The sequence below is a fragment of the Crassostrea angulata genome, chromosome 2 (genome assembly GCF_025612915.1).
Source record: "Crassostrea angulata isolate pt1a10 chromosome 2, ASM2561291v2, whole genome shotgun sequence".
NCBI classification, from domain to species: Eukaryota; Metazoa; Mollusca; class Bivalvia; order Ostreida; family Ostreidae; genus Magallana; species Magallana angulata.
The window spans coordinates 2,219,906-2,230,917 of NC_069112.1; the positions used below are offsets into that span (position 1 = coordinate 2,219,906).

At 33.6% G+C, this 11,012-nt stretch overlaps 1 protein-coding gene and 1 pseudogene across 1 annotated transcript in view; both read left to right on the top strand.

The window, feature by feature from the left end:
* The window catches only part of LOC128171442 (uncharacterized), a 78,586-nt pseudogene extending 74,692 nt beyond the window's left edge, over positions 1–3,894 (top strand).
* Positions 1–11,012, top strand: part of LOC128171394 (talin-1-like) — a 113,124-nt gene that overhangs the window by 49,939 nt on the left and 52,173 nt on the right. The window lies entirely within an intron of this gene.

The window sequence follows — 11,012 nt, forward strand, 5'->3', positions numbered from 1 at the left end:
TCTGTATGTATTAATTAACAGCTAATTAATGACTTGTTGTAGATGAACACACACCCCATTCTGATTCAAAGTTGTCCTAATCATGACCTTGGGGGTAGGGTGAGGCCACAATGGGAGGGAGGGTCAAATTTCTACATAGGAATATATAATTTATATAGAATAGATCTTTTAAAATCTTCTTCTCAGAAAGTAATCAGCCAGGAAACCTGAAACTTGTATGGAATCATCCTCAGGTAGTGTAGATTGAAAGTTGTGAAAGTCATAACCCCAGGGGTAGGGTGGAGCCGCAGTAGGGGTCAACGTTTTACATAGGAATATATTTATAGAGAGTAGATCTTTAAAAATCTTCTCTGAAACTCATCAGCCAGGAAAACCGAAACTTGTGTAAAAGCATCCTCAGGTAGAGTAGATTCAAGGTTGTTTAAATCAAGATCCCTTGTGGTAGGATGGGGTCACAATGTGGGTGGGAGGAGACAATTTTTTACATAAGAATATAAAGAGAAAAAATCTTTAAAAATCTTCTAAAAATCATTTGCCTAGAAGGGGGGGGGGGTGGATTTTAATGTGTACAGGTTCTACATGTATTATACAATATTGTCCAGATAGTTTGTATTATAACTTCATTAACTGATTTTATCATATCTAATGTTCTTCAGATGAGTGATGTGGCCATTGGGCCTCTTTTTATGGCTTACGACCATCTAGTTGCCGGATAATCTTTACGGCAAAGAGTTCAGTTATCTGAACATGCGCGACAAAAAATAGTTCTATGCGAATGTTGCAAAGTTAACTGTTTGTTGTTCATAATAAATATCTTTAAGCAAGATTATATTTTCCATATGTTATTATCACTTATGTTATTGTAACCAATATGAATTGACTTTATTTAAATAAACTCGAAATCTAACGCGAATGAATATTAACTGCTGTGTTTTCCCTAGACCGTTTTTGCATAGAGGTATAGGCCCCCACCATGCATCACACAGTGCCGTCATGCTTTCCGCTATGGATACATACATGTATTATAAGCAAAAAATCTTTTCCCAATTATTTCAGATCCTAACAGTGATAAGTAAATGTAAAGTTGTCGTTATTTCGTTCAATCTTCATAAAAACGTTTGCACCCGCAGCAGAGAGCGTCGCTAACTTCGATCGACATCGATCTCAGCAAGGGGGAAAGTGTTTAACGGTTAAAGAACTGAACTTATGATTGAGATATATTGAAACTGGGATTATAAATAGGTAATAAATGCATAAATAGAGGGGCAATTACTACTTGTTTTAATATAATGTGCCTTCTTCATTATCGAATGTTGGGGATTTTCCAAGATCTAAAAATAGCACAATGTTCCCTCGATGGAGTTACCGTGGTTGTGCTATGATTGAACCGTTTATTTGTCGTAAAAATATTGGAAACTTGAGACCAAATGTACTCAAATAAGAAAACAGTATACAGTTAAGCTTGATTGCAAGTCATATACGGAAGCGATGTCACATTACTATAACATAGAGACATCGTATAGTATGCCTCTGAAAATGACTGTGTACACATGTCTTGTGAAGAGAGACTGACTGCTAAGTTATAGTGCAGTAATTAATTTTAATTAAATTTGGTGTCAAAACAAGTTTGCTGTAATTGCATAGTTCTGCCTTTTTCTTGCCCCCCCCCCTCACCCTCCAAAGAGTTTATTTGATCTCTGTACAAAGGGAACAATAAAATATAAGGTGTTTATGAACTGCCTTGTGAATCTATATTTCCTATAAAAGCTTGTGAAGGTCAGCCTCTTAAAAAAGTAGATAAAACCCAGAAAAATATGAATAAATATTAATACATTTATGAAATACAAATAAAATGGAATAATACTTGTTGGTGTAGATTTCAAGAGAATTCATTAATTATAGTACATATCATGCAGTACATTTCATCATTTGGTTATATTATTTTTACGCGCAATGATTTCGCGCTGGCTGTGGCGCTGTTACGGCGCACCGTGCACCAACTCTCGCGCAAGTTCATAGTGCGTAGGAATACAAGGTATACTGATATTTGAGAGCATGTTGGTTTTAAGCTTAAGTGTTTTTGTGTCCTATATAGTTGAATGAATTTACAGTTAATGTACTTCAGTCGTTGGATAAAAGAAAGAAACAAATTGTCTCATATTGGAGTTTGAGTCTGACATCATCATTATTATTTTATGCAGTCTATGATTTTCCTAAAAGCAATGGTGGTTTCAACCAATTGATAAAAGAGGCGTCTAGATTTCAATCCTGTCTGTTTCGGTCACTAAGGTTTGACCAATCAACAAATGGGACATGTTGATATGGGTCCTGGTAGTTTCTATAGATCTATGAATTACATGTAGCTAGTTACTTTCTATAGAGCTATAAATAGACTAAAGTTTCCGTAAGAAATAGAGGGAATCATACTCGATCCATGTAAATATAGTCATATCAAAACCCTAAGCCATTATGCCCCTTCAGGCCTTTGATTTTGTATTTAATGCATATTCTGCCATTCATGATGTGTATCATTGTGAAGTAATGGGAGAATGTGGGGTATTTGAGCTTGCTCACTTTTTCTCTCCTTTAAGTATTTGGTATTAATCATTTAATACAATTAAAAATTAATTATTTTTGTTTTTTACAGACAAGCTGCTTTTTTAAAATGCCTTCAGGCCAGTTCAAGGGGAGACTGTAGAAAAACCTGCCCGGATTACCCATAATTCCAACAGAGGTACGGAAGTCAAATAATTACCCAACATCAATGGACTTTGTGTTCTGTGTACCTGGACTCAACATAAATACCGCGTCATCAATGGACTCCGTTTCTGTGTACCGTACATGGACTCAACATAAATAACGTGTTAATCAATGGAATCTGTTTCTGTGTACGTGGTCTCAACATAAATAACGCGTCATAAAATCAACATTAATTTGTTATTCATTCTTTTTATTAATTATATTTAGCATTAGTTTGCCATTTATTAATTCTGTTTAGTATTAGTTGCTATTTGACAGTTGTACTATATGTGTGTTTTACATAATAAGCTCCTGAGATCTCTTATAAATCTCTGCTGTACTTTGGTGCTGGGACAGAGATATCCCTTAGAAATGTGACGAATGTGTGAAGATTTTTTTGTTCAGTTTGTATTTGCACACAAGGAATTGATTGAACAACACATTCAAAGGGGGATAACTCCAAATTGTATTCTTCTGTTTTAAATCAAAGAAAGTTATCTCCCTTCTACTAAAGTTTCCTAGAGATATCTGTATTTTATGTTGTTGATCCCTGACATTTTTTGTAGGAGAGTTTATTGAGTATCATTTAATATATTATTACAAAATGCCATGATAAGTGTAATTTGTGATAAGGGAGGAGGGGGATCCTGCATTGAAATTTGACCTAAATGCTGTTTTTTATTGTTTGAATGGCAACAATGAACATTTTTTAAAGTAGTTGATTTATTTTGTATGTCAATATATTGAGAATGTACAGCTGAATCATGTCTTAAATCCTCTAAGACTTGAATACTTACAATGTTATGACAGATTACTTCATGGAATAGTGGTGTAAGGCTTATATGTAGGCCATGTTGTTAATCCTCTGATGCAACTCTTTGTATGGGGTTTATGATGAATTTTGTAAAAATATACCTATATGTACACTAATGGTGGATTAAGCACATTTCTACCTCATAAAAACGGAGTTATATTGATCAGGTAGATAGAAAATTCATGTTTTTGTAAATAGTTTTAGAGGAATAGTGTGACCAAGTTTAAATGTACTGATTTTTTTTTTGTATTTATGCTTACCATGAAATACATACTACTTATATACAAATGATTTTTTGTGAGTTGTAGCAAGCTGAGAACTCAATAAATGTGATATTTCTTTATAGTTTTGAATTTCTTCTTAGTAGGACATTACTGTAATACTTGGTACAAAAAAGTAGAATATGATGCTGTTACTTTATATACAAGAACAAGGCAATTATTTATTGGGGTGAACAAAACCTAACTGACAAACCAATCTTCATTTGTATTCACTATAGTTAGATGTTAATAGAGAATAGTCAACAATGAATTACAAAATGAATATCCCATCCAAGTACTTAAAGTTGTGTCAAGAATTTCATTATGACTGATAGGTTTAAATCTGAGTATTATTAGAAACACTTATTAGGGCCCCTGCGAGCGCCCTATAGTGATCAGTCTGTCTGTCCAAGATCTCTGGTACGGAGCATATCTCCCCTTGGTCCAATGTGGGTCATACTTCACCTACAGAATTCCTTTGGGTAAAGAGTGTGTATTGACCTTGAACCATGTTTCTAGGTCTAAGGTTAAGGTCATAGCAGAATTATATATAAAATTCTTGTCTCTCCCCTTGGTCCATTCTGTCTCATACTTCACTTACAGAGTGTCTATGGTCAAAGGGTGTGCAGTGACCTTGAATAAAGTTTGTAGGTCAAGGGTCAAGGTCATATAAGGCCATCAAATATTTCTTTTTTCAGAGAAGATATATTTTCCACTTAGTCCTATTTGGCTGATACTTCTTATAAACAGAGCTTTGAGTAAAGGGTATATTGTAACCTTGAACCAATTTTCAAGGTCAAATGTGAAGGTCATAGCAGGATTATATGTAAAATCCTTGTCCAGAGCATATCTTCTCTCCCTTTATTCCAATCTTGCTAATACATCACATACATAGTGCCTTTGATCAAAGAAATTGCAGCGACCTTGAATGATGTTTGTAGGTCAAATGTCAAATTCATATCAGATGACACAAAACTCCCTTTTTAAGAGCACACACACAGAAGTTCAATGACAGGTGGAAATTTGTTAAGTTATAGGTCAAGGTCAAAGCAAAATTCTCTGAAATTATTTCCACCCTATTGTCCATTATTTAAGCGGGGCTCTTTTTATATGGTCACCATCTCAATGTTGTCTAATTTTGATATCGTATCTGTCCTAAGCTCATGATTGGTTGATAGGTGTTACATGAGCGTGCAATAAAATCTGTTATATAAACCTCACTATAAAAAATATAAACCTTAATATCTTCTTCCGGCAATCACACACTTTGATAGATGAACTGTTACCGCAATTCTATTTACTTTACGTGAATAATGTTACCTCGCAGTCATGCTCATTAACACATATAATGTTAAACGGAATGAGGAACTATTATGTTTATACTGTTACCCTGCAATTGCGCAATTTAACCGCATATAACGCTACACATAATCGCACACTTTAACGCATAGTTATACCCTTACACACAATCACACACTTTAACACATATACATTTACACGCAATCAAACACTTTACCACATATACCGTTACACAAAATCATACACTTTAACACATATACCGTTACACAAAATCAAACATTTTAACACGTATAGTGTTACACAAAATCAAACACTTTAACACATGTACCGTTACACAAAATCAAACACTTTAACACATATACCGTTACACGCAATCAAACACTTTAACACATGTACCGGTACACAAAATCACACTTTAACACATATACCGTTACACAAAATCAAACACTTTAACACATATACCGTCACACCACAAGTACCTGAAATTTTATTAATCAGTCGCTAAGTCATATATCGGAAAATTCTACCCCTACTATATGTAAATACTTCTATATAGTAGGGGTAGAATTTTTCGATATATGAATTATTAAGCGACTGATTAATAAAAATTCAGGTGCCTGTGGTTACACACAATCACACACGTTGACGCATATACCGTAACACACAATCACACAGTTTAGCGCATTTATATCGTCACATGCAGTCAGACACTTTAACACATATACCGTTACACACAATCACACATTCTAACACATATATTATTACACACACTCCTGCACTTTAACACATATACCATTACACACAACCACACACTTTATCACATATACCATTACGCAAAATCACGCGTTTTAACACATATACCATAACACACATCACAAACAAAGGTTTGTGAACACCGTCAATTGACTACACCTTAAAATTTACACGTAACTGACTACACTGCTTTGTGTACTTTTGAGGTGGATTTGCGCATGTGCGCGAAAATAGTAATTTAGAAAAGCAGAAAGCAGACCTAGGTAATACCACAGGTGTGTTTACATTTGTTTGAATTCATTAACATGCTAAGGAGCAATTCCCCCCTCTTCTAAGGATTAATTTTCGATCAGCGCCTGACATAGACATAGCATCAATAGTGAAACAGACTATACTATTTTATGCAGAATGTTACTTGAAAATGACTCGATAGACTAAGTGTTTATACAAAGCTGACACTCATTCTTTATCTAAAGAGCATAGTTTTACACACCAAAAGCATAAAACATGGCTATGAATTTTTAAAGCAACCCAATGTTTACATTTTCAACCACGTGTAGAGTGGTTGAACACGAACGATAACTCTTTTCTGAATATCATCGTTTAGTTTAAATAACTGCTAGACGATGCAATAAGACAAATAACTTAATAGATTTTCATGTTTTAACATAAATAAAAGTAGGATATGATATAAAAAACGACCAGGACACTTATACTTTCGCTCGAAATTTCAAAGGAACTGAACAAATATCGGGGAAGTCTCGTGAATTTTCATTCGAACACCTCTGGATTGATTACATACTTAGCAACGATAAAAAAAACCACATTCCGAACACTTTCGCAGGGGTGCATTATTTTCATACATTGACAACATGTATGACATAATAGAACGTCAAAACTATCCCGTCTTGTGCCCCTCGACTCAAAACATATACAGTTTATAAATTTTAAGTATTCGAGTGATAGCTTTACAAGTTTTATCATATTCAGACAATGAATCGTGCCATTCACATACGCTTCTTTTCCTTTATGAGTAAATGTATTATTAAACAAAGAAAACACACTGCTGTGTGACCCACCTGTCTATAGCAAGAAACCGGCAAGCCCATAGTTAAGCTTGACGTTTCTAACACATCTTTTATATAGAATCTCATTTTACAACGGTTTCTGTCAAACTGTTTCTGTCTTTCTTTTCTCTTCGAACGCGTTATTCCACTACCAACGGACCGACCACGTTTCCGCGTCGACCTATGTGTACGTTCCACTGGCGTCGGAAGCAAATTGAAAGTGGGGGGGGGGGGGGGGCTAGACTAATCCTCAGAATATTGGGGAAAAAAAATTAATTCCCAAAATCAGGGAAATCCTAATCCTTGTGTTGGGGGGGGGGGGGGGTATACCTATACTTCCAAAAAAAAATCTTACCTAAAAAATTGTTTTCCCCCAAATCATGGGAGGGGGGGGGGGGGCTAGTATGCCTATGACTCCAACTTCTCAATCTTTCAAGGTAAATTTAGGAACAATTATCTTTGTTGCAAGAAAGTTGGGGGGGGGGGGGGCTAAACCCTATATGATACTATGTCCCTACTGGTTAGGTCTAACTTTTCAAAAAAAAGTTAGCCCCCCCCCCCCCCGGTTCCGACGCCTAAAATTACCTTGTCACATCACGTGCTAATGAATATTTCAAAGGTTGGCGTTTATTGATCGGGCCGGTCAAAAAATAAATAAATTCGAATTTATATTAAATACTTTTAACTGCGTTTCACTTAAACTGTATAATTTGAAGAAAGTTAATAACTTATGTACCTTAATAGAAAAATGAAAACATTTCTTTCTTTAAAAATTTTCATAAAAAACGGAATATATTCCTTTAAGTGCCACAGTGAAAAAAACCATGGCACACTAATTTGTTTTAATTTTCTAACTACTTTTGAATCACCCGCGCTTTAGCTTTTCACACGCAAGTCACTCATTAATGACAAATAACGAATTGTATACGTATTTTACCATTATGCCGATCATGACAATGAGCAACTTAAACAACAAGTGCGACCGGTTATCAGTGAATGCTTACTGGTCATTTGTACTTGATCCACCATCTGATGTTTTAGATGTCCGCGTTTGCCTTGCTATGGATATATATATCCGGTATTTTGTTGGATTTTGTTAGCATGGATAGTGTACATTTTTGCCATATTTCATACATATTTGTCTTACAGATAACATGGTTATACCTGTACAGGTACAATGTCTGTACACAAATAAAACGTACGTGTGCTGATGTAGACAGAACATCCTGGAAGTTGGTACATTATATTAAATTGAACATGAGTAATATCAGATTCTGAAAAATCCATAAGTTAGTAAATTAAATTTAAGTGATTATATAAAATGGAGGAAGCCTACTAGGTTATGCATGAAGGATATACATATTGAATTGATTTGATTTTTTGGTCGATTTAGTTTTTTGGTTTTTTTTGTTTGTTGTTTTTTTTTGGGGGGGGGGGTGGGGGTGGGGGGGTTGTTTGTTTTTGTTTTGTTTTTTTGTTTCTTTTTTGTACCGATTTAGACAGAACCCCCTGGAAGTTAATAAATTATATCATGTTATAAAATTTTTATATTTAAAAATAAAAAAAAAAGTTTCTTCAAAATGTAATGTTAGATTATTTTAAACCCGGCCATACATGAGGCAATATTAAAACTGGAATTGGAAAGCATTCGCTCTATGTAAACCTTTCCATGACTAATTAATATGCCTTGAGCAAATCTGCTTAGAAGCTCTGTATCATTTTTTCTTCAATTTAATATCAGATGGCGTGTTCAAATTGTTTGTCGCACATTGTCTCAGGATGAGAATACTCTGTACGAAAAGATATGAAATGCGGGTACATGTATTTATTTATTTACATGGTGCACCTCCAACACCTCCAGCAATTTTTAAACAACTCGGATTTTTCTTCACTAATTTCATAAATTATGGTTAAAGCTGATAAAATTAGCATTAGAACAAACTGAATATAAATCAGCATAAATTTTGTATACCATCTGTACATTAAATGCGTTTGACACTGGACTTCCTTTCGGTGTCAAGGCTAATATGAAATTTAAATGAACTTGTTTGCAGGACTTGAAGCGCTTAAACTGATGTGGTGAGGTGAAAAAATAATGCAGACTATAAGAAGTCTACCATCATTACTGCAGGAAGGTGTGGGAATGTTTGTTCGCACATAACATTATATTTACATTCTACTGTGTTTCTTTCCATTAAATTCCGTGATGTTTAAATGCCTCTAAATGCAACACCTATTCACTGCGTATGAATTTACGAGTAATTTACATAAGTAGTTCTCAAACAGTGATTTTTATGTTATCGGTTAAAAATGTATTTCATGAATGTTGTCAAAACATCATGTTTTTTTTATAATTATTCAACAAAAAAGTTGACTTTATAGTTGAAAGCAAAATTTCAAGAGTTATTTTTCATGGATTATATTTTCATGCTCGTCGATCTCAACTCAACAGTCTATGTAATAACCAGTTTAAACCGGTTTTATATAACAGCTGTTCTTGCTGTTACTTATTCACTCCCTCCGTGATCTGCACTTTATATCGATTTATTTAAGTAAACAATTGATTTCGTCAGTAAGGGAATGTAAATATAAGCATTAAATGATTTATTTTTGAGGTCGTCGTGGGTTATTCAATTTGACTGCTCACCTGACGGCAGTTATTGACACGACGACGTCACAAATAAATCATTCAATGCTTTAATATAGACACCTGGAAATATTGATATATGGGTGGTACATTTATTCATCCCTTTGAATTTTAAAATTTTTACAATATTTCCAGGAGAATACATTTTTATAATATCTTGGAAATATAAACATCATAGAAACACCTTATTTTCCCCGGTGATAGTTATATGTTGAGTGTCCCATGTAACCCCGATTTTCGTCACTGGGTGAAATGTTAATAAATGGTGGTAATTTCATTCAAACTTATCTAGCTAACTCTCAACTTGTCTTTATTATTTTAATACTTCAAGATCAGATTGGAATAGGCTCTACCCATTTAAAATCCATGCCTCGAGCATGCACTTGTCTTTATTGCATTGTTTTCTTTGTTTATTGAGCTATGATTTAGTTTGTCTAAAAAAAATTATTGTCTAGCAATAAGGACATTAATAATTTGTAATACGTAATTATTAAAAGAGTTAATTTCTGATTTGAAAAGACCCACAATGTTATACTTAGATTATAACTCGTCATTCTCAAACAAAAAACAGAACTCAAGTTATTAAACGAATCAAGTAATATATTAACCAAAGAATCCCAGGAATGTATCTTTATTGTTTATTTAAAATTTTTTGAATCAATCGATTTCTAACAAATACACAATTCATAAATGAAAAATAACAAACCATAATTATAACCCTACATTAAAAGTAATTGTAAAAGTAAAAGTAGGTGAACGACTTTTTTAGATGACCATCTTCCACGGTCTGACGTAAATCCATTGTCCAGATCAAGACCAGCCAAACTATGTACGTAATACAGTATTAAGAAAAAAACATTAATACATATATATAAACCATTTCGTCCTTAACTATTTACGTAATATTGTAAAAAATAAAAAAATATACCAATAGATATATCAAATATTTCATTGATGTGCAAATATAATAAACACCAGTAATGAATCATAAAAATCAAAGATGTTTTCAAATATTTGCCATTTGCATTTATTCTGTTCGAATTTTCCCGCGTTTATTAATTCTTTACTCTGTGTTACCTATGTTACGTTACAATATAACTATTTTTTGGTAATATTTCAATACCCTTTTTTTAGACAATCAAGAAAAAGATACCCTTTTCATAGGATTTTGTTTTATTGTTTCCAGTAAAATAAATGTCTCACAGCGAAGAATAAACATGACGAAACAAACTTTAAGTTAAATAAATAACACAATGTTTTACAGCAAATGAGTGTCATTTTAGTATTGTTTTTTTTCTATGTTCAACAGCTCTCAAGGAAAGTTTCATAACAATGTTTACAATTATGCGTTACATTTAAAACAGAATGCATCTCAACCTTTTCTTTACAGAACACTGGGTCAATTCACAGGATTTAATAAATGGAGGAGGTGA